The sequence below is a fragment of the Megalobrama amblycephala genome, linkage group LG8 (genome assembly GCF_018812025.1).
Source record: "Megalobrama amblycephala isolate DHTTF-2021 linkage group LG8, ASM1881202v1, whole genome shotgun sequence".
Classification (NCBI taxonomy): domain Eukaryota; kingdom Metazoa; phylum Chordata; class Actinopteri; order Cypriniformes; family Xenocyprididae; genus Megalobrama; species Megalobrama amblycephala.
The window spans coordinates 8,344,854-8,368,111 of record NC_063051.1 but is presented as its reverse complement, the minus strand read 5'-3'; the positions used below and the strand labels follow the sequence as shown (position 1 = coordinate 8,368,111).

The 23,258-nt window shown below is 37.9% G+C and overlaps 1 long non-coding RNA gene across 4 annotated transcripts in view; it reads left to right on the top strand.

The window, feature by feature from the left end:
- Window positions 1–3,632: 3,632 nt before the first annotated feature.
- Window positions 3,633–23,258, top strand: part of LOC125273576 — a 30,169-nt gene continuing 10,543 nt past the window's right edge. Inside the window, exons 1-6 of one of the 4 annotated variants that reach the window (XR_007186098.1) lie at window positions 3,633–3,651; window positions 14,460–14,547; window positions 14,731–15,037; window positions 19,541–19,625; window positions 19,897–20,025; window positions 20,153–20,259. This is a non-coding gene — a long non-coding RNA (uncharacterized LOC125273576). Of the gene's footprint in view, window positions 3,652–6,545; window positions 6,928–14,015; window positions 14,043–14,459; window positions 14,548–14,730; window positions 15,038–19,540; window positions 19,626–19,896; window positions 20,026–20,152; window positions 20,260–23,258 lie in introns of those variants that run through there. The other 3 variants (XR_007186097.1, XR_007186100.1, XR_007186099.1) reach the window with 3 other exon arrangements.

Sequence of the window (23,258 nt, the reverse complement as noted above, 5' to 3'; positions counted from 1 at the left end):
TCGGAAAACACACGGATCTCAACATAACACCGACTGTTACGTAACAGTCGGGATCATTAATATGTATGACCCCAATATTTGCATATATGCCAGCCCATGTTCAAGGCATTAGACAAGGAAAGGCAGTATTAACGTCTGGATCTGTGCACAGACAAGGTAAGCAAGCAAGAACAACAGTGAAAAATGGCAGATGGAGCAATAATAACTGACATGATCCATGATAGCATGATATTTTTAGTGATATTTGTAAATTGTCTTTCTAAATGTTTCATTAGCATGTTGCTAATGTACTGTTAAATGTGGTTAAAGTTACCATCGTTTCTTACTGTATTCACAGAGACAAGAGCCGTCGCTATTTTCATTTTTAAATACGCGCAGTCTGTATAATTCATAAACACAACTTCATTCTTTATAAATTTCTCCAACAGTGTAGCATTAGCCGTTAGCCACAGAGCATTTAGCCTCAAACTCATACAGAATCAAACGTAAACATCAAAATAAATACTCTACTCACATAATTCGAAGCATGCATACAGCATGCGTGACGAACATCTTGTAAAGATCCATTTGAGGGTTATATTAGCTGTGTGAACTTTGTAAATGCACTGTAATATAGTCGAGAGCTTGTGTGGCAGGGAGCAGGCGAATTAAAGGGGCGGCGCACTGCCAAAATCAGTCTATAGTTAATGATGCCCCAAAATAGGCAGTTAAAAAAATTAATTTAAAAAAATCTATGGGGTATTTTGAGCTGAAACTTCACAGACACATTCATGAGACACCTTAGACTTATATTACATCTTGTGAAAAAGCATTCTTGGGCACCTTTAAATATTTCTAAATAGTTTTTTTGTTCAGTCATTTATTAATTCATTATTTATTTTATTTAATCATTTTATTTCTGATAGTAATTTTAGTTCTTCAACCTAAATTTCAGTTACTTGGCAAGGCATTGTTTCTAAGTTTTTCATCTAATTTTATTTTATTTCAGCTTTATTTCTATTAAGAAAAATGTTTTTAGTAGCTTTAGTTTTCTTTAACAATAGTTTAGATACATGTGTGCTTAGCTATAGTTATAAGTACATTTAAGTTTTTAAGTTACCCATGTGACTGTATTACTTTTGGTAGTATTTCATTAAATAAATCACACATTTATCTGAACTTACTATGATAAACACAGTGTTTATACTATTAATAAAAGAGCTGTTGCTTATGTAGAACCTCCCAAATCAGTCTTTTATAGGTTTTTATGATAGTTAGGATGTAGACACTACCCTCATTCTGTGGTAACTCTCTTGTGAATCTCACTAGGTTTTGAAACAGAGCTGTACACAACATTACTTTCTATTTGAGCTGCCATAATCAGGCAAGCATCATGTACAGACCCAGGTGAAGTGACTAAAGCTTGTTGTATGAGTGCTGTAGCAGATACACAGTCTCAGGTGAAGTGCATGTAGAGGTTTGTGTTGGAGTAGGAGGGGTTAGTGGGATGAATACAGCATTTGTGGTTTCTCTGAGTCAACATCAGAGTTTAAAGTGCTATTACTGAATTGAATGAGTGTCATTTTCTCAAGCGATGCCATGAATGATGATTTAACTGCCTAAGTAACTGAATTATTTTCTTTTGAATGCTAATAGGATGGAAGTTTCTCTCTCTCTCTCTCTCTCTCTCTCTCTCTCTCTCACACACACACACACACACACACACACACACACACACATCTTTTACACTTTACCACCTGTTGGACTGGGATTCATCTGCCAAAGTTATTCTCCAAAATAACAGGCTCTTTTTCTCCTTCCCCTACCTAGCAAATGACGTAACTGAATTATAAACGACAAAGTGATATAAAACTAAAGACTACAAAAATGAAGAAACAATGCATTTTAAGTTCAATGCTCAGACAATACAATAATTAATATGTTGCCAAAGTATAAGTAAGATTATACTGTAAATAGGAGCTGGGGAAAAGATATATGAGCGCACTGTTGGCTGTATTGCAACTAGGGAGGTAGGAGGTGAGAGCCAGCTTCCACCTACATATGCTTTTAAAGAGATATCCCTATAAGATATCATGCTACACTTCCATGCAATTTTTTGTGGGATATGAATGTACATGATGCACCGAAACCATGAATCACTCAGATCCCCCAATCAAACAAAAGAAAGTGTGAGAAAGACATGAAAGAGTACAGGAAAAGTAGGCTTGAAGGCATCCAAAGCTCTAGGATGGCATGTACTAACAGAACATTGATGCTTTGCTTTTGGCTTTCCACCAATCAGAATCCGGTTCGAGGAATTCCGGTCTGTGTGGGAGTGTCTGATTGGTGTGAGCAGTACCAACTTGTATCCAGCCTACTAGGGTTTGGTCTGAAACAGGTTGAGTTTTAGAGGGGATGGATTTGGGATTGAGTAACTTTGCGGGATGTGTTTGCTGATAGCGGTGTTTGTGACTGTTTGGAAACGCATGTTTGGAATATCTGACCCGAATGTCATGCAACAAGCCGTAATCTCGCAAAAAAATCAGGAAAAAGGCAAGAGCTGGTCTGTTTGTTAGGTGCTTATTGTTTTATTTACATGGCAAATATGCTTTTCTCACACACACCCACATCCTCTAAAGGCCAGAACAGCACACACACACACTTACACTCCCATCATAGGTGTGTTATCTCTGACCTGTTTCCTTTCAAAGTCTGTCAGCTCACACCTTTTTTTTTTTGCTAGCAGGTCAATGTGTGTGCGCGAGTTTCTCTTTGAGTGTCTTTTTCCCAGTTTGGTCCTTTTAATATGCATCATTGCCTCATTTACAATCGCAGGGGGGCAGTAAAAGCAGACTGTGATGCTCATGTGTCCCTGGTCACACTTGCTGGGGTGTTTATGAGGCCGTCATGTGTTTATCTTTTCACTATAAACCTCAGTTGAAACCACCTGCAGCTCAACAGCTTGAGTAATCCATTCTAGCAGCCAGAGAAGTGCGAATCTCATGCACAACACACATGCTGAATATTGATCAGATTCATATTTATGAAATTCTGTCATCATTCACTGACCCTCAAACCTGTATTTTTACTTCTGTGAATCACAAAAGGAGCCGTTTTGAAGAATGTTAATGCTGCACTTATTTATGCATTGAAAATTATTTATATTTTCAAGCTCCTAAAAGGACAAAAAACCTAAAAACTATACTTTATTATGTATCCATTAACTCCATTCATGCATTAGATATCATGAACTAACAATGAACTATATATTTTTTTTTATTATTTTAATACAATTTTTTACAGCTTTTGTTTTAAGTATTCATTTATAAATATATTACTGTTCAGTGTTTGTGTTCATTCACAATGCATATATGTATTGTAAAGAATGTCCATTTTAGTCATTATTCACTGATAATCTTACCAGTTTGCGCTTTAACATATTCAAACTTGATGTGACATGTTTGGTTTCAAAACACAGGACAACCAATTGTGTCAGCCAAATGACCAAATTTTTATTTTTGTGTAAAAATTATGACACATTCCTCTGATTCTCCGTGTTTTCCCAAACACAGCCATATTGTCGTTTTGGCAAAAATAGTTGAATCATTTTTTTAAAATGTGTTGTTTTGTATTCTGCAGAAGAAACAAAGCCTGGTTTGGGATGGCATGAGGGTGAGTAAGTGTGATTGTTCCTTTTAAAGATTCAGTTGAGGACAAAGGTTTTTAGTTATCTGTATCTTTACTGGCCAGAGGCATCTGAAACTCTATCATGTTAGCATGGAGTCAGCGATATGACACATTCATTTACAATACGGCATAAACAACATGCTAGAATAAGATAAGGACAACAGAGAAACAAAAAACATCTGGATAGTAGATGACTCATTGTTCTGAGAACAACAGCACATTTGTAAAATATTATTAGAAAAGGTTGATAGCAAAGGTTCAAGAACACAATGTGAGCAACAATAGAGCAATAAGAGGCAATAGTTATTCCTTGAAAAATTAGCCAGACCTAAGGACTGTAAAATATAATAGGTCAAGATATCCATTGCTTAGGCATTGACAATATCTGTGCCTCAGGTAAAGTGAAGCCCCCGCAGAGAGAAACCCTTCTGCTCAATAGCCGACTAATGGGAGGTCAAAACAAGATCCTTGTATCTTGTAACACTTGAGCACTAGTCATATGCTTCGCCATAGTGACTCATAAAGTTGAAAAGAGCCGTGACTAATGTGACTCAAAGTGTAAACATAATGGACAAATCAAACCTTTTTGAAAATCTCCCTTCTGTTTAGACAAGGAGCAGCAAGGACGCAGTGACAGTTGTGTTGGCAGAGGGGAATTAATTGACCCACTTTCATGATGACAGTTTAAATAAAGCTTAAACAAATGAATATACTGAATTTAAAAGTGGGCTTTATAATCAAACATCGTTTCGAAATTTGAACAGTCTTTATGTGTTGCAGATTTCTTTATAACTGTATTTTCCAAGTGAGTGAGAGTTTTTGCCCATGCCACATTCCTAAGATGTTGCCAGGGTGGTTGCTAGGTCATTGCTATGCAGTTGCTCGAGTGTTCTGGGGGGTTGCCAGGGTGTTGCTATGTAGTTGCTAAGGTGTTCAAGGTGGCCAGGTTGCTGCTATGCAGATGCTAGAGTGTTTTTGGTGGTTGCCAGGCCATTGTTATGCAGATGCTAGGATGTACTGTGTGGCCAGGTTGTTGCTTTGCAGTTGCTAGGGTGTTCTGGGTGGAAGCCAGGGCACTGCTATACAATTGATAAGGTGTTCTAGGTGGCCAGGTTATTGTTACGCAGTTGTTTTGAGTGGTCAGAGTGTTGCTATGCAGTTGCTAGGGTGTTGCTATATAGTTTATAAGGTGTTTTAGGTAGCCAGGTTTCTTTATGCAGGTGCTAGAATGTTTTGAGTGGCCAGATTGTTGCTATGCAGTTGCTAGGGTGTTCTGTGTGGTTGCCAGGGTGTTGCTATGAAGTTGATAAGATGTTCTAGGTGGCCAGGTTGATTTTATACAGGTGCTAGGATGTTTTGAGTGGCCAGATTGTTGCTATGCAGTTGCTAGGGTGTTCTGGGTGGTTGCCAGGGTGTTGCTATACAGTTGATAAGGTGTTCTTGGTAGCCACGTTGTTACTATGCAGTTGCTAGGGTGTTTTTAGTGGCCAGATTGTTGCTATGCAGTTGCTAAGGTGTTCTTTGTGGTTGCCAGGGTGTTGCTATACAGTTGATAAGGTTTTCTATTTTATCACCTTTTAGATGAAATTGTAAGTTTGGTCACTTAGAAAAGTAACAGCACACCTCTCTTCAACAAATAGTGAAAGATGAGTTAGTTAAGTTTAGGTGTTTGAGTAAATGCTTAATTTTAGGTGTTTGTATAAATCCCTAAACCTACACATGAGTGAAAGCAATATTAATGTGTGCTTACTGTCATTTAATACTGAACAAAAAGTGTGTAAAATTACTACACTATGCAGTACTATGAGATCAATAATGCTGCAGGGAAAGGTGTATCAGGAAAGAGGATGTGGCTCAGAGGTTCTCAGATTTAGTTTGCAACACGAAGTAGTATGACACAGTTCCAGTATTACCAGATGAATGCAACAAAACTAGTTCACATCTAACACACAAAGTCATATACCTCCAAATGTACATACTTAGACATGCAGCAAAGCATTTGCATGTGTTTATACCTGCCTTTCTCACCCACTTCCTGTCAGCGAAGAGAGTACTTCCTGTTTTTTATGTGGCTTTTGTGGTTACACATTAATTCTGGATGAATTTTGTTTTACTACTTGTGAACTCTTTCTGGCATAGATCGACATTGTTTATTGGCTACATGCAAACGGCGATTGTTCTAATTAGAATATTGCCTTTTTACTAGAAAAAATATGGGAAAATAACTCAATTAAATGTTAATCTCTATGTTAATGTCAGTCCATTTCAGATCAAATGTTTTTGCATGGTTTATTCAAAGTCTAGATGAAATACTAGTTGTATGATATCTGCATATGTTTTGCATTAAAGTGAGTAAAATTTGCATGATAAGATGTGCTGTGTCTTGCATTACATATTTGGTGACTGAATGTAGGGCATTATCACTGACTTTTTAACCTGGTTTTGTTCTAAAATAGCCTTAACAGATGCAAGGGAAAACACAGAGTTATAAAGAAACTGTAGGAGGAACAGTGTCCTCTGCTCGGCCTGGGAAGAGTAAAGTTACCAGTTACAGCATTAGTCACTGTAAAAGTACAGTATTTTACCACTTGAAGTAGCAGAAGTGCTCTGGATTGAGTGTGCTGAGTATGATGTGTAAGTTATAATAAGACTGCCATTTAAATGAAGGGAATTCATTAGGAAGGGGCCATTTTTTTCTGCTGTAATTAATGCACATATCCTAAGACCCCTCACACAGTTTTTCACACCACAGATCAATTCACACAAGCCCCTCTTTCATCTTGGTCGCATCTCTCTAGGTGTTCACACATAGTTGTTGTAAAGCATGAGATGAAAATGGCAGCCATCTATAAAATGTGTGAAGACAAGGCTTGACTCATTACAAATGAGTCACATACTGCATTTTATAGAAGAACAAAAAGTACTTGTGCTTAACATTTCATGGTCTCCATCTTTCTTTCAGAAAGTTAATTTGTCCTCCTTCTGCACTGCTTCGGCAAGAAAGAGCCAACTAAAGGCATAAATGTAAATAGAGCATCAGTCTGTGGTTTATGGGAGAGAGCCTACGCAGCAAACAACAAAGGGCCTACGTATTACAGCAAAAGCCTACACTAAAGGGAAATGGCACTCGTATATGTGGAGATGTTTGTTTGCGTTACCATTGTGGGCCGCTCTTTGTTGCATCACCACGGAACTACAGGCCTGCAAGGAAGTTTCCAGTGTGGTTACCATGACGAGAGTCTTGGAGTCCAGGAAGCTCATGTAGGAAGTTTTAAACATTTATTCATTTTATGTCATTTACATATTTTGGAGCATTCTGGGAGTTTTAATGGTGTTTACTAAGCTAACTATATTACTGTACTCATACTATACTCATATTTAGGGTATTATTATCAGAAAGTTAATTAAGCATTCATCTTGTTGATAAAATGATCAGACAAAAAAATGTTTGGAAAAGTTCCTCAGACTTACATCGAAGGAGAGACCTGAGACATATGTAGACGGAGGCAAACTAGTAAGAGCTGTGTTAGATTCGATTGACTGATGATACAGACTGCAGTCTTTAGCGTCCATTGTTAGCGCGTCTGCCTCCCATGCCGGAGACGCCGGTCCGAATTTCGTTCAGAGCGAGTCGAGTAGGACTGCTTACATTTGGTGCCGTGACTCCGCGCCTGTGCATGGCACTTATTCGAATCCCACTTGTAGCGGGTTGAGTAGGACAGGTTACATCTGGTGCCTTGACCCGGATGGAAATGAGGTTTTGAATGCCCGCCTCCCATGAAGGAGACGTCATTTTGGAATCCTGTTCGGAGCGGGAGGTTTGGGGCGTGAGTGTAATGGAGGCCAGCTAGTAAGAACTCTGCGAGTAAATCTCACTCCCTTGGCATAAAGAAAACCACTTTCGACTGATGCTGGAGACCGCAGTTTTTATCGTCCCTGTTAGAGCGCCCACCTCCCATGCCGGTTTGAATCTCGCTCGGAGCGGGTTGAGTAGGACTGGTTACTTTTGGTGCCGTGACCCCGTGCCTGCCTCACATGCAGGAGACACTTATTCGAATCCCACTCGTAGCGGGTTGAGTAGGACAGGTTACATCTGGTGCCTTGACCCGGATGGAAATGAGGTTTTGAATGCCCGCCTCCAATGAAGGAGACGTCATTTTGGAATCCTGTTTGGAGCGGGAGGTTTGGGGCGTGAGTGTAATGGAGGCCAGCTAGTAAGAACTCTGCAAGTAAATCTCACTCCCTTGGCATAAAGAAAACCACTTTCGACTGATGCTGGAGACCGCAGTTTTTATCGTCCCTGTTAGAGCACCCACCTCCCATGCCGGTTTGAATCCCACTCGGAGCGGGTTGAGTAGGACTGGTTACTTTTGGTGCCGTGACCCCGTGCCTGCCTCACATGCAGGAGACACTTATTCGAATCCCACTCGTAGCGGGTTGAGTAGGACAGGTTGCATCTGGTGCCTTGACCCGGTTGGAAATGAGGTTTTGAATGCCCGCCTCCCATGAAGGAGACGTCATTTTGGAATCCTGTTCGGAGCGTGTTGAGTAGGATCGGTTACATTTGGTGCCATGACCTGGGTGGGAATGAGGTTTGGGGGGTGAGTGTAATGGAGGCCAGCTAGTAAGAACTCTGCGAGTAAATCTTACTCCCTTGGCATAAAGAAAACCACTTTCGACTGATGCTGGAGACTGCGATTTTTATCGTCCCTGTTAGAGCGCCCACCTCCCACGCCGGTTTGAATCCCGCTTGGAGCGGGTTGAGTAGGACAGGTTACATCTGGTGCCGTGACTCGGATGGGAATGAGGTTTTGTGTACCCGCCTCCCATGCCAGAGATGCCGGTTCGAATTCCACTCAGAGTGGGTTGAGTAGGACTGGTTACATTTAGTGCCGTGACCCTGGTGGGAATGTGGTTTGCCGCCTGCCTCCCATGACGGAGATGCTGGTTCGAATTCCGCATGGAGCGGGTTGAGTAGGACTGGTTACATTTAGTGCCGTGATCTGGATGAGGATGAGGTTTAGAGCGCCTGCCTCCCATGCCAGAGAGGCTAGTTCGAATCCTGCTCGGAGCAGGTCGAGTAGAACCGGTTACATTTGGTTTCGTGACCCAGATGGGAATGAGGTTTAGCGTGCCTGCATCCTATGCTGGAGACGCTGCTCTTAGCAACCAAATAGCAACATCCTGGCATCGTGGTGTTGAGATTTGCATGTGTATGGAAAATGTGTCATTCCGCTTACAGCTCACAGCTTCACAGCGTCTGTGAAGGTGATCAGAGCTGCTTCATTAAAGGGTCAGTACTGAAGCACTCATGCTTGACTTTCCCTTCTGTCTCCATCACTCTCCCTCTCTCTTGTTTATGTCAACAATGCTAGAAATGACACCTGAAAGGGACACAGACAAACATTTGTCCAGATGAGCTGCGGTAATAGGATTTTGTTTGGACAGGAGCTTCTCTCCGCAGGGAAGAAGGTGACAGTTCATCACCACACTTAATGTGACACAAACTAAGATCTGGGGATGTAAATGTTGTTCAGTGTAATTGGCCAAACCATGCATGCTCACAAAGGTTGACACTGTGTCATTGATGTCCGCCCTCTGTAGTGATGACGTCTGAACCACACCAAGTTATTTTGAGACAGGTATATTAGACACATGTTGGCAGTGTTTCAAACCCTGTGTACTGAGACACTCTCTCCGCGTGTCCCCTATAAATTTCACTTGTGTATTTATGGACTGGACACACGGACCACAGGAAGGGGAGGAATCAAATTTTATGAGTTAGCTAACTCAGAATTTCAAGTTAGTGCAATTAACATGCTTGTGTAATAAAACCAACATTTAAAGTTAAATGAAATTATCTGTGGAGCTTGTTAACTTAAAAAATGGATGTAAATTATTAACTTATTAGTGTTTACAAGAAAATGGGTGAAATAATTTGGGTGAAAATGTGCTTAACTCTCATAGAAATAATCTTAATGGTCTTTAAATATTATTTCTTTATGCAAAATATATATTTTTTTTTTATACAAATATTAAGTTTATTTGTCTTGACTCTTTTATGTTAATGTAAGCTTCACCTATATATGTATAATAATATCAAATCCTTTGTTTTATTACTTAAGTTGAAATGATGTCTGACCTCAATGCAAATTCTCTGAAGGGAAATGCTCAGAAGGATTCTAAGAATGAACCGCATGTAGAACTTTCTTTGTGGTTCTGATGATTCATCCTCCAGCCATGAGTTTAAATCGACTGCAGCTCTAACCAAGTTCAACTGGTATAGCTGTACTGCACATGTCACACTTTTAAACACTCAAATATTTGACAGCCTACCTCAAGTGTGTTTATAATATGCATTATTGTTCATAAAAAGAGTATTGATCATGCTCATGTAAACAGAGAGGAAAACATTGGGCAATAACAACATTTACCTTTGAATATCACTGAACACCCGATTCAGGGGGTTTAAAAGATAAGAAAAGATGCCATCAGCTTCAAGGCTTTTGATTCATGGAATCTGGCTGCTTCATCAATCTGAGCTCTTTGTTTGAGAAGTAAAAGACGAATTGTCTTTTAGGTACACTAGATAAAGGCTGCACTTTATTCTTTATAAATGAGTAGATAGTGCATCTGTCTGGCTCTCGTCTCCTTTCCTTTGGTCTTTTAATGGAGGAGGCCATTTTTTTTTGCTCTTTAGTTGTTCTTTAAGGAGTGACCTCACCTCCTGACCCCAGCCCTGAGTGACATATTCAAGTATACACTTCTCCAACAGGGGGAGGTCAAAACTCAGAAAGTGGCAAATGCTCTTCTGTGTACAGATGGGGATTTTTTTAACAATTCTAAAACTGCTAGAAACAGTGGAAAGAAATGAACTGATTGCCATAGTTCATATTTAAATTTAGGGGTGGTAATGAGAGTGATTGGTTAAGTGTTTTACAATGAGGGTTTACAACTCCTACACTGCAAGTGTTTTATCGTTTCTTTAATATACTATAAAAACGTTTAATCAAGCAACTTGAAATGTGCTTTTTTTTGTTGCATCTAAATCAAATGTTTTTATTGAAATATATAATTTAACATATTTGAACACTTTGATTAAATTAGCTTATGTCAGCAAAAGTAATTAATATGGGTCAAATCAGGTCCTTAAAGACAACAACTGCTCATTTTCTCCTATTTTGTAATTTAATTTGTTAATTAGATGGAACTATTTTCTATTACTACTGTCCACTACTGAATTCATATTTTATGGTCTCGATATTCTATTCGACATATCAATGACTACACATTGATTTTGCATGGTGGATTGGTGCTGGTCTAGCTGTTTGACCATCATAGCCATGCTGTGTTCACCAGTTGGTGAAGTTGGTCAGCCAAGGAAGTCTACTTGATAGCTAGTTATGAAGCCTGGAGAGGCCCAACATCTAAAACACAACATATGTTGTTTTTAGACAAGCTTTCCCTTTCTGCAAATTTTCCAGTTTTCAGCTCTTCTTAATTTCATTTAATGTTGAGAGTGCAGATTAAGCCTCCTGCTAATAGCCATGTAAAGACATCAGCATCTGCTGCCTCTGATCCAGGAACAGTGTCAAGTTACGTGCTAATGGATCCTCATTACTGCACAAAGAGGGTTCAGTGAACTTCAGATTCCTGACGTATCTCAGCTGGCAGTCGAGTGATAAACTGTAAACTGTTTGTAAACCCTGATTCAGGACCACACTGATTATCTAGACTCGGATAAGAAGAAGAATTTGTTTTGAGTTTGTAACGGTGCATGAAGCTTTAAGTGCTGAACTCATGAAAACAAACTCATGTGATGCTATTTCTTCATTTCTTCTGTAGAACATAAATGGAGAATACCCTAAACACTCATTTAATGAAAATGTAAAGCTCCAAAAAGCTCCAAAGTTAACTATGATGCTTCTGTCCATATTTACTTTCATTGGATGGAAAGTAGCAGCCTCTCTCTTAGAAATAAAGATTCAATGGGGTTCTATATAGAACACTAAGGTTCTTGACTCAATTTTAAAGAATGCTTTATGACAGAAAGGTTCTAAATGTCTAATATGATTGCATGATACTTTCATGTGTAACAGGTTATTTCAATTTTTTTTCTAGCGATAAAGTATGTTTACGAGCTGGTAAATTCATAAAGTGGTCCCACTTTATATTAGTTGACCTTAACTACTATGTACTGACATTTAAATTAGTCATTTGATACAATGCACTTATTGTATACATACATGTTTTTACATTGTACTTGTATTTTAAAAAATACCTGCATGTAATTACATCTGTAATTACATCTGTAATTAATTTCTGTAATTACATCTATAATTACACTGTTTACCCATCCCTTACACCTTAACCCACCCTTAAACCTACCCATACCACCAAACCTGTCCCTAACCTTACCCGTACGTCACCTCTAATAGCAGCAAAAGTAAAAAGCAAAAGTAATTTTGCAATACAGTATTAAAACAAAAAGTACACTTGCACCTATACACCACCTAATATAAAGTGGGATGCAAAAATGATCCAAAATAAAAAATATATATACATGTATATTTAAAACTAAATGCATAAAATGATCCCATGATGAGAACACCTAAAAAGTTCTATAAATGAAGTGCCTGACAGAACTCTTTAAGGTTCTATATAGAAACTTTTCTTCTAAGAGTGTGGACATTCTCCAGAATTAGTTTGGAAAGTCATTAGGGTGAATATCCCTTTAAGGATGAGTGTTTCAGCCAAACCTTGCACATAAAGCTTGTGAAGAGGAATGGGTTAATGTGGCTTAGCTGCTTTATAGTATAAAGTTGTGTAAATAAGATGTCCTTTGCAGCCGGTCATTAAGTGAATGATCTGTTTTCATCCGCAGAAGTGACCATTTGTATTTCCATATGTAAAAATCCTGTACAGAACATTCTGTAATTATGCCTTTTACTCGCCACCGGTTCAGACAAACTATAAATCACGCAAAACACAACTGCGTCTGAGGAATGTGAAATGGTTTGCCCCACAGCAGACACAGACAGATACACAGATGCTTAAAAGCACACACTCTCTCCACTTACACACTCACGCACTCCGGCACATATATACTGTCCTTTTGTCTTGTTTCACGTCCCTCAGCTGTCCACTGTCACTCACCCCATTTCATGCTACTGTCACAGGACATTCTCCCACAAATCTCCTATGCACATGTGCCCTCTGACAGCTCACACACGTGACAGAAACACACAGCACACACATTCAACTCTGGCAAGTCTGAAGTCAACATAAAATAAAAACGGCCCCCTGTATAGTTCATATTCCTGTTCTTATTGTGAATGATTAATTGGTGAATGTTATTTCAATTTTTTTAATTTGTCTAAATAATCTTTATTTAGAACTCGCTCTGCCTCAAAAATGACTCTTTTTTTCGTTGAGATCACATATGTTAACCAATAGCCAAATAACTATTTTATGTCTTAGTTTTATTCAGGTATAAAAAGCAGGGAAAGTTTGATAGAGCTAAATTTTCTAAAACTACAAACAGCATATGTTGATTTGATTATGATTTGTATAAAATAATGTGATTTGAATTGAATTTGAATTCAAACTGGGAATGCTAAGCCAGAAGAAACAAGAATTTTTGAATATTCAAATTTAACGTGCTGTGAAATCAGACATTCTGAAACTGCATAAAATGACATTTAAATTTGCATTTTTGAAATCACACTGAAAAAAAAAACTTTTTAATCAATACTCTAAACACCTTTAAAACAGGTACATTTACAGGAAAAGCAAAGTAGCATAAGATGTTATGAATTAACTTTATTTTATTGGAAATGTATTAATATTATTAAGCATAAATCTTGCTAAATTTAATGTGGCTTGTGCTTAAAAGGAACATAAAAAAAAAAACAATTTGCCAGTGGGGTAAGAGAAATGCAGCACATGAATGAGTTTTTTATTACCTGAAAACCAAATTTCCTGTGACAGGCTTGAAATTTGGTACCCAGCATTCGAGGAACTATCTAGATATCAAGCAATTCTGTCTGACCAAATTAAAGCATGTATCGAGACTGTGCTTGTGTCACATGAGGACTCGTTCTGACTAACCTCTATGATAGGGTTCTGTGTGCCACATGGTGAATATAGAGAAATCCAACTTCTCAGAAAGAATTCCCTAGAATGGAACAGAGTGGATATAAAGCAGAGCCAAGACTTACTATCTTTGTATTTCTGCGTTTTTATCAAGCTGGCATTCATACAAAGACGATGTATTCCAATTCACTTCAAAACTATACACACACGCACATGCAATCATTTGAACTCAGTCTCTTGTTTGTCCTCTTCACAGAAAGTCATCTGGCCTTGAAATCATGGTAATACGTCAGCCACCAAGCGAACACACATACACACACATGCATATCAATCACCAGGGAATGTAAACCAAGCTTTGCTGAGTACTGTAATCATGTACTACTGAACTTTGTCCCAGTATTTAGTAGGAGATCTTGGTCCCTTTAATTCAGTGACATGTGTACCTCATGGATACTTGGAAATATATTAATTTTACTTTATATTTTAAACTATATATATAAATGTGATAGGTCTTTTCTATACTGGTGCGCCTGACCTGAGGCAAAACAGATTGAGTCATAAACATACATTATCTTTATTTTGCAATCATCTTTATTTGAATAAATTTCCACTAAATAATCCCCTGTAGGCAAATTTTTCTGAATCTTGTCACATTCCTGTATGTTGAAGAGCTTATCATGTTCTTGTGATCTCTGCAGGTGTAGGAACAAGCTGAAGAAATTGAGAAATACATGCCAGCGGTGATCGTGCAAATGTCTGTTTCCCACTGGAAAGAAGCTTATACAGGTGAATCCCATGCATTTAGAAATTATAATTAAAAGTAAGAAAGAAATGTTAAGACTCACTTTACAAGTTACAAGTTTCATGACAATTAAGCACATTTTCACCCCCAATTCCCATTACTGTACTGCATCTGGAAGTTTTTTTTTTAAATAACTCCCATGATTCAGACATCATCATACTTTGCAGTAAGATGCGCGGGGGCTGAAAACACCACTGAAGACCACTGAAGTGCATATAACCACCTGCCTGGAGTGAGATATTTTGCACCTTTACAGTTAGTCATATCACTCTCGAAAGCCCCCCCCCCCCTTTTACCCGTTTCTCCACAGGCAAAACAAAGAAAAGCCCCCTCAGATGGAGAGGAAGAGAGAGAGGGATGGAATGAGAAAGAGAGCGAGTGAAAGAGAGTGAGTCATGAGTGCAGCTTTGAACAACAAGGGGAAATCCTCCTATTGAGAGGCATGCGCTGTGGAAACACTCATCACTCATAGAGGTAACGGAACCGGAGGCCATGCACAAACCAAAACCTTTAGCCATTTATCTGGAGATTGTGTTATGCAAAACGGTAGTAATTTGAACCAAAAATGCGAACTGTGCTTCCTGAACATTTAAAGATGCTAAAATGCTTTTTGATGTTTTTTTGTTTTTTGTTTTTAGAAAGTAAAAAGACCTGGCCACCTACAAAGTGCATGAACATAATCCTGATCATTTAGATTGTTATGTAATGTTCTTGTAAAGTGTGTCTCGAGTTCTTTTCAGAGTGATTCAAATTTGTGGTTTTTCACACTGAAATACTTGAAGCGCATCAAAAAGTCAGCGTGGGCCACACAATGGAGTTATTTAGGGAAATTTCACATGAATGTCATATGTAGGTATTCACCCCGTACTTTCTGTTGTAGCACTTGCGCTAGCACTTTACTCACAGGAAACTCAGGGGGAAGCTACCCATCTGGGTTTAACATAAAAAAAGGAACGTTTCCTGTTGCTTACTAGTGTTTCTTTCACGTCTTTCTCATTTGCATGATTTCCACTCTGATGTTAAAATCGGTGTTTATAGGCCCCAAAATTTACAATTACATCATATAATTTGCTTTGGGGACCTTTATTCTGCTTCAACAGAAATCATGTAGAAGGCAACAGGAAGTGCATGTTTTTGAATGGTTTTATTTGATCATTATGAGAGCATTAATTTTATTGGCAAAATTAATTCTGAGTTTGTCAAATCTCATATTTATACTATACATGGACTTATTTTCATGGAAAAATGTATGCAGAGTGGGGATAAAATGTTGCAGAAACAAATATGTTTTATTTTAACTGCAGATAAAAATCACAAAAACCTGTAGTATATGGCAATTTCATGCATGAACGTTTAAAAAAATAGTAATCATGAAAATATTCAATAAAATGTGACTTGTGGTCTTTCAGCTTAGTACAATAATTTAGCACAGCGGTGGAGGTCATTTAAAGGATTAGTCCACTTTTAAATACACTTTTCCTGATAAATTTACTCACCCCCATGTCATCCAAGATGTTCATGTCTTTCTTTCGTCAGTCGAAAAGAAATGAAGGTTTTTGAGGAAAACATTCCAGGATTATTCTCCTTACGGTGGATTTCAATGGCTACCAACAGGTTGAAGGTCAAAATTACAGTTTCAGTGCAGCTTCAAGGGCTTTAAACGATACCAGATGAGTAATAAGGGTCTTATCTAGCGAAGCGATCGGTCATTTTCGAAAAAAAAAATACAACCGTTTATGCTTTATAAACAAAATATCGCCTTGAACGTACTTTCCGCTTCCGCATTCTTCGCTTTATGAAGCACATGTCTGAATGTTATTGCTTTAGATAACAAAAATAGTGCAAGCAAAGTGTTAATGTTATTTAAGTGTCCAAATACGTTTCGGGGCTGTATATGCAAAAGAACGATTTTGCAATACATTATTAACCTACTGCATTTCTTTCATTTTTGCAGCTTTAAGACCCCTTCACACCAAGGACAATAACAACAACAATAAAGATAAAGTTCTAAAAATTGTTCTTAATCGTTTTTTCCAGCTGATGAACGATAAAAACACTGACAGCTAATCAGAATCCATCCTGCTTTCAGAGCTCGAGCATTTATAGTGGCAGACGACAAAACTGCAGTGCGCTTAGAATAAACAGAACAATATCGTCCACTGCTGGATCTGTCTGCTGCTTTTGACACAGTTAACCAGATCCTCCTGTCAACCCTCATGACAAAAGGCATCTCGGGAACCGTACTCCTTAGGTTCAAGTCTTTCCTCTCAGGTAAGGTCCTTGAGGCTATGTTGGAGGGGTGAGGTGTCTTAGTCAGATCATCTTGCTACTGGGGTACCCCAGGGCTCAGTGCTTGGACCACTTCTCTTCTCCATTTACATGTCATTACTAAGATCTGTCATTCAGGAACATTATTTTTCCTCTCACACCTATGTTGATGGCACACAACTCTACCTCTCATTCCAACCAGATGATCCGACGGTTGCTGTTCACACCTGTGCGCCCTCCAGAAGCTTGCGTTCTGCAAGTGAATGGCGCCTTGTGGTGCCATCCCAAAGAGGCACAAAATCACTCTCACGGACCTTTTCCTTGTCTGTTACCTGCTGGTGGATTGACCTGCCTAACTCAATCCGAGCATCTTTTTCGCCACTTGATCCAGTAATATTAGCTCTTACTTCTCTATTTCTGTTCTCTCTCTATTTATTTATTTAAATGCTTTCTATGTGCACTTTGCTGGAATAACTGGGACTTGAGCGCTTGCATACTTTTGCACTCATGTTGATTTGATTGCTTCTATTGTTCTCATTTGTAAGTCACTTTGGAGAAAAGCGTCTGCTAAATGATTAAATGTAAATGTGAATGCTAATATAGTTATCGTTCTTGGTGTGAACGGGCCTTTATTTTTTCATCTTCTCTCTATAAAACTGATTTGTTTTTACATTGATTTTAACTTGTTTCATAGGTTGAAACCCTTTGCCTTTTAAATGTGTCCATTGAAAGTGTTGACAAGCTCTTGCGAATACATAAAGTTGCTCCAACACAAAACAAATGATGCAATTTTTATAGACTTGAGGTGTCAAGTGTGAAATCTCTGGTTTAATCCGCAGATGTCTTAACACAAAGAGGTCAAGAACAGGTGGGTTAAAGGGTACATTATGAGAATGGCCCACTGTTTTATATCTTGGCGGCTGTTTAGTTGAAATCAGAAGATTATGAGTAATCAACCAACTGAAGCTCCCACCCTTTTACCAGAAGAGTTCAAAGAGTTTGGGTTCCTGTGTGTGTGTGTGTGTGTGTGTGTGTGTGTGCTGAGTGTGTTATGATCTACCATCCGTCCAATCATCTAACCAAGTCTGGCTGTGACTTCACAGTTGATTGTGCATGACAAGAACATTCAACTAAAATTATCAACCACCACCAGTAAAACTGGTATGAATATGAATGATCTATGAAGCTCTGAGACTTTCAATGAGCTCATTAATCATGTTGTGGTGTCTTATGATTCCTGTGCTTCTGCACTCGTTGTATCGGACAGATCATGCTGAAGGTAGAGATGAGCTGTCAGACACCAACACACGTATAAGGGGGTGCCCCCCTTGCAAAAACAAGACTCATCATCTGACATACATGACAGAAATGGAAGTTTTGGGCTCAAAAACACCCACCCATGAGGCCCAGGTCAAATTTAGAGCTCATTTCTGATATAATGAAAGCGAACCTTTTCACAGGGGTGTCATGTATTTTCTTTCTCATCCCCCTCTCCTTAACTCACGCTAAGTCCTAAGTAATATTTGGCTAAGCATTAACTAGTCCCACAGTGTGCAATAAAACGACCAAACAAATATGATAGACTTGCGATGAAAAAAAGTTCCAATTCATACAATGGCATGGTAAAGTATGTGAACCCCTTGTAGAATCTGTGAAAATGAGAATTATTTGAATAAAATAAGAGGGATAATAAAAAATGCATGTTATTTTTTGTTTAGAACTGTCCTGAGTAAGATATTTTACATAAAAGATGTTTGCATTTAGTTCACAAGACAAAACAATAGCTGAATTTATTAAAATAACCCCATTCATAAGTATGTGAAGCATTGAATCTCAATACTGTGTGTGGTTACTTGATGATCCACGACTGTTTTTATGTTTTGTGATGGTTGTTCATGAGTCTCTTGTTTGTCCTGAGCAGTTAAACTGAGCTCTGTTCTTCAGAAAAATCCTCCAGCTCCTGCAGATTCATCAGTTTTCAAGCATTTTTGCATATTTGAACCCTTTCCAGCAGTGACTGTAGGATTTTGAGATCTGTGTTTTCATACTGAGGACAATTGATGGACTCAAACTCAACTATTAAAAAAGGTTCAAACATTCACTGATGCTCCAGAAGGAAACACGATGCATTAAGAGTCGGGGTGTGAAAACTTTTGAACAGGATGAAGATGTCACAATTTTTCTTATTTTGTTTAAATATCATTGTTTTTCATTTAGTACTGCCCTTCGGAACCAACAGAAGATACTTGCATGCTTCCCGGCAGAAAAATTAAGCACAATTTACCTTGATATTTGAATTAAAAAGTTTTCACCCCTCGCTCTTAATGCGTCGTGTTTCCTTCTGGAGCATCAGTGAATGTTTGAACCTTTTTCAATAGTTCAGTAGTGTTTGAGTCCCTCAGTTGTCCTCAGTGTGAAAAGACGAATCTCAAAATCATTCAGCCACTGCTGGAAAGGGTTCAAATATGCAAAAATGCTTGAAAACTGATGAATCTGCAGGAGCTGGAGGATTTTTCTGAAGAACAGAGCTCAGTTTAACTGCTCAGGACAAACAAGAGACTCGTGAACAACCATCACAAAAACATAAAAACAGTCGTAGATCATCAGGTAACCACACACAGTACTGAGAATCAATGGTTCACATACTTATGAATGGGGTTATTTTAATAAATTCAGCTAAATTCAGACATCTTTTGTCTTGATAAGCAGCCAGGTAGAACACCCTAGCAACACCCTGGCAACCACCCAGAGTAACCGCACAGAACAACTTTAGCAACAGCCTGGCATCATAACTGTAAGTTTTGCACAGGCAAACACCACTCACATTTTCACAGAAAATCTAAAAATTCAATTCTTTATACTGCTGTTATGTGTGTTAAACAAACACAAAACATGAATTATGCGAGTTTTGCATAAAACTATGTACAGACCTGCATGGCAATGGCTTACTGAAGTAAATGGTTTTATGTTCTTCATAACCATAAATTTATGATTGCCAAGTAATAGTGATAGAATGGTTAGGAGATGTTACTATTTTCATCTAAACTGCCTTTTTGGTCACCCAGATTTCACAGAGCTTTTCTCAGGCTTCCACTTCAGACTTGTTGGCTAGTCACAGACCACACATGCTGGAGAAAGCTGAAATTACAGCGAAACAAGGGCAGAGCTTCTTGTGTAAGCAGTTTTTCCTTGAGGTAATTAAAAATGTCACATAAGGGCTTCATTACAGAGTTTCCTAATGAGAGGTATGCATAGTTACAGCAAAATAAAATAAAGCATGCAAGTTGGAATTTAATGGTGCTTTTATGTCCTTTTTTTAAGCTCCTGACAGTGACAGCTCCACTTTCACAGTATGGAGAACCTCTGAAATTCTGAAAAAGCTACTGCTTTTGTGTCCTGCATAGGAAATAAAGTCATATTACAGCACGGTGAGTAAACTATGACAGAATTGTTTACTTTAGAATGATCTATTCCTTTTAAGTGTGCTGTATAAGTAAGATTTAATCATATTCAGTCTATATGGTCTAGGCACACAGTTCTGATTCTCTGTATTATGAGGACTCCGTGGTCCCTCCTGCCTCTGAGTAGTTGTTATTTTCCATGTGTGTCTTCACGTACAGTATGTACAGTATGTCTCTGTACTTCTATGAATTTTCCTGGACTGTGGTCCACGTGTCTGGGATCACACCCTCCCGTCTGGTAGGCTGGAATGAAGGGCTTTTCTCCGCCCCCTGTTTTCAGTCCCTTCAGTTTCCACATGGACACATATGTACAGAAGGTTGCCTCTTCAGCTTAACTGGGGAGAGTTGAGTTTCTAGGAAAAGCCTCACAGAATGTCTCCTTCTTAGCCAATGTTTAACAGGTGCCATAGCTGACCAGCAAAAACAACACTGGGGAACTCACTGACTCCAACTCAGTGTGCTTTCTATGCTGTTTGTACATTTCTTTTATTAATTTTTCTTTTTCTAATATTTTTTTGTAATTATTTATTAATATTTTTTATTCATTTATTTTTAATTATGTATTATTCCTATTTTGTTTTTATTAATAACAATTTAATCACTTAACTCATATTTCACTTTTATTACATTTGCTTAAAAAAAAGCAATCTGGTTGGTTAAAATCCTAAGATTAAACATTGACTTACATGAAAAAGGAAACCCGAGACATATATAGTGACCAGAATATAGAGATGTGGGTGGGCTTTTTTGATTCGATTTTTGTTTTTTGTTCTTTACATATTAAAATTGGCATTATAATTATTGACTTAAAAATAATCTAAAACTAAAATCTACCCTTATAACAAATATAGTTTACCTTATTTAATATAAACTGTAAATAATAGCCTAAAGGCATTATAGCAAATTTTGTGAGGAAAGTTTAATGCTTTTATGAAAACAGCTCCAATCCAGTATATATAGAAGCATCAGCTTTATATGTGAACTGTCCTATTTAGGGGCATTTATCATTTATTTCTAAAAACAAAACACTTTTTATGTGTTTTGGCTGTTCATTTACACAAAAAAAAAAAACGTTTTGGGGGCCTGAAAATTCATACTTTTAGTTTTTGAAAACAATACCGTTATATTTCCGTGTAAACTTCAAAAAACGCAAATTTGTGAAAACGGTGACATCATGCGCGTTTGTATTAAGTGTTCGATCTATAGGTGCTTAGTGTTTCGTTACAAAAGTAACATCGCCAACTACAGGCCTGGCATGCAAAATACATAGTTTTCGCGGATCCATGTGAACGGGGATCGTTTTGATAAATGTTGTCATCTGTACGTGAAAAATGCAAAGGAAAAACATTTCTGTTTTTAGTTCAGCATTCTTGTGCAAACATACCCTTAGCTTGCATATGATTTTTTTGTGCAAGTTTTACCTATGCTCTGCACTAGCATTATGTAACATTCTCACAGTTCTTCAGTTGGTGTCTTGACGAAGTGTAGATATGTCTCCGAGGTGGCGTGCAGAACTGAGATTACACTGACAGCGCTGACATGCAGTTATAATTAGTTTCAAACAGCAACTGCTCTTGCATTCTTTCACACGCTTTCTCTTTTCCTCCTTCTCCCCTCATACACCTTGACCCTCCGTTGCATTCTTGGGGGAAGGGATTAAAGCTTGAGAAGGGGGTTGGAAGGGGCAGAACAATTACCCTGAAGAGGCGTTGGGCCAGACCCCTGCAGGTAGGGCTGACAGGGCGAGACCTCAGGCTGTCATGAGCTATTAGCTAGGCAGAGACGGCCAGAGAACACACACCCTGATGGATGAACTAAACAAAGAATAGCTTTTTTTTTGTCTATGGTCTATGGCTGTGTTCAGCATACGACTTGTATTGTTTTTTCTGTATGTACTAAATGCAGTATTTTCTGTATGCATGAACTACTTTCACCAGGCAATATCCATGCACTCTGTTTGACCTTCCTTTTCAACATGAAAAATGAACCAAGATATTCACACTATGTACGAATGTGGAAATTGCCTCCATTAAAGAAAGACCAACCTTTGAACAAATATACTGGGTGTGTGTGTGTGTCAACAGAATGATGCAAAGCACTAAAATCATGTGCAACTCTTGCACTCACACAAACACACGTGTACCGTAACAATTTCCCATGTTATTGAACAGAAAAACATGATGATTTGCATTTTTTTACTACATGAAAACGCGCCACAACTAGAATCCCCCCATCACACCTTCTCTTTACTTCTCTTTTCTTCTCTTTGCTGTATGTTTCTTGGTTACTTCCTCTTTTTAAATTCCTAATTCTGAAATCTGATATTAAAAAATAAATCTCTTTTGTTCGTTTTCAGCTCTCATTCTGCTTCTTAGCCTGTTTTACCCACAAATGAGCTTCACACAGAGGAATGAAAGGAAAGAATGTTGTCGCAGTAATTTGGACAATAAACCATTAATGAACTATTTAAGCCTGTGGGCGACTAAAGTTAGTGAAGGCTTTACCACTTTTTTGCCGATCTATTTGAATAACTATAGCATACGAGCATTATATTTATATACTTCTACTGTTTTCTCTTATTTTTCAGTAAAATCCATGAAAATCTTACTTGAGGAAATATATTTTTGAATATATTTTGTTCAAACCTTCAAATGATAAAATATATTATAAAATGTACTTACAGGAGCGAAAAATACCTTTCTAATCTTAAAATATATTTTAAATAAATACCAAATGTATCTTTATATTTTGAACATTATAAATATATTTAAAATATAACTAAGAAGTAATATTAAGTAATTAACTAGTAATGACTAAATTTATATATATATATATATATATATATATATATATATATATATATATATATATATATATATATATATATATATATATGTGTGTGTGTGTGTGTGTGTGTGTTTGTTGGTGTGTGTATGTATGTTATATATTATATACTATATTATTAT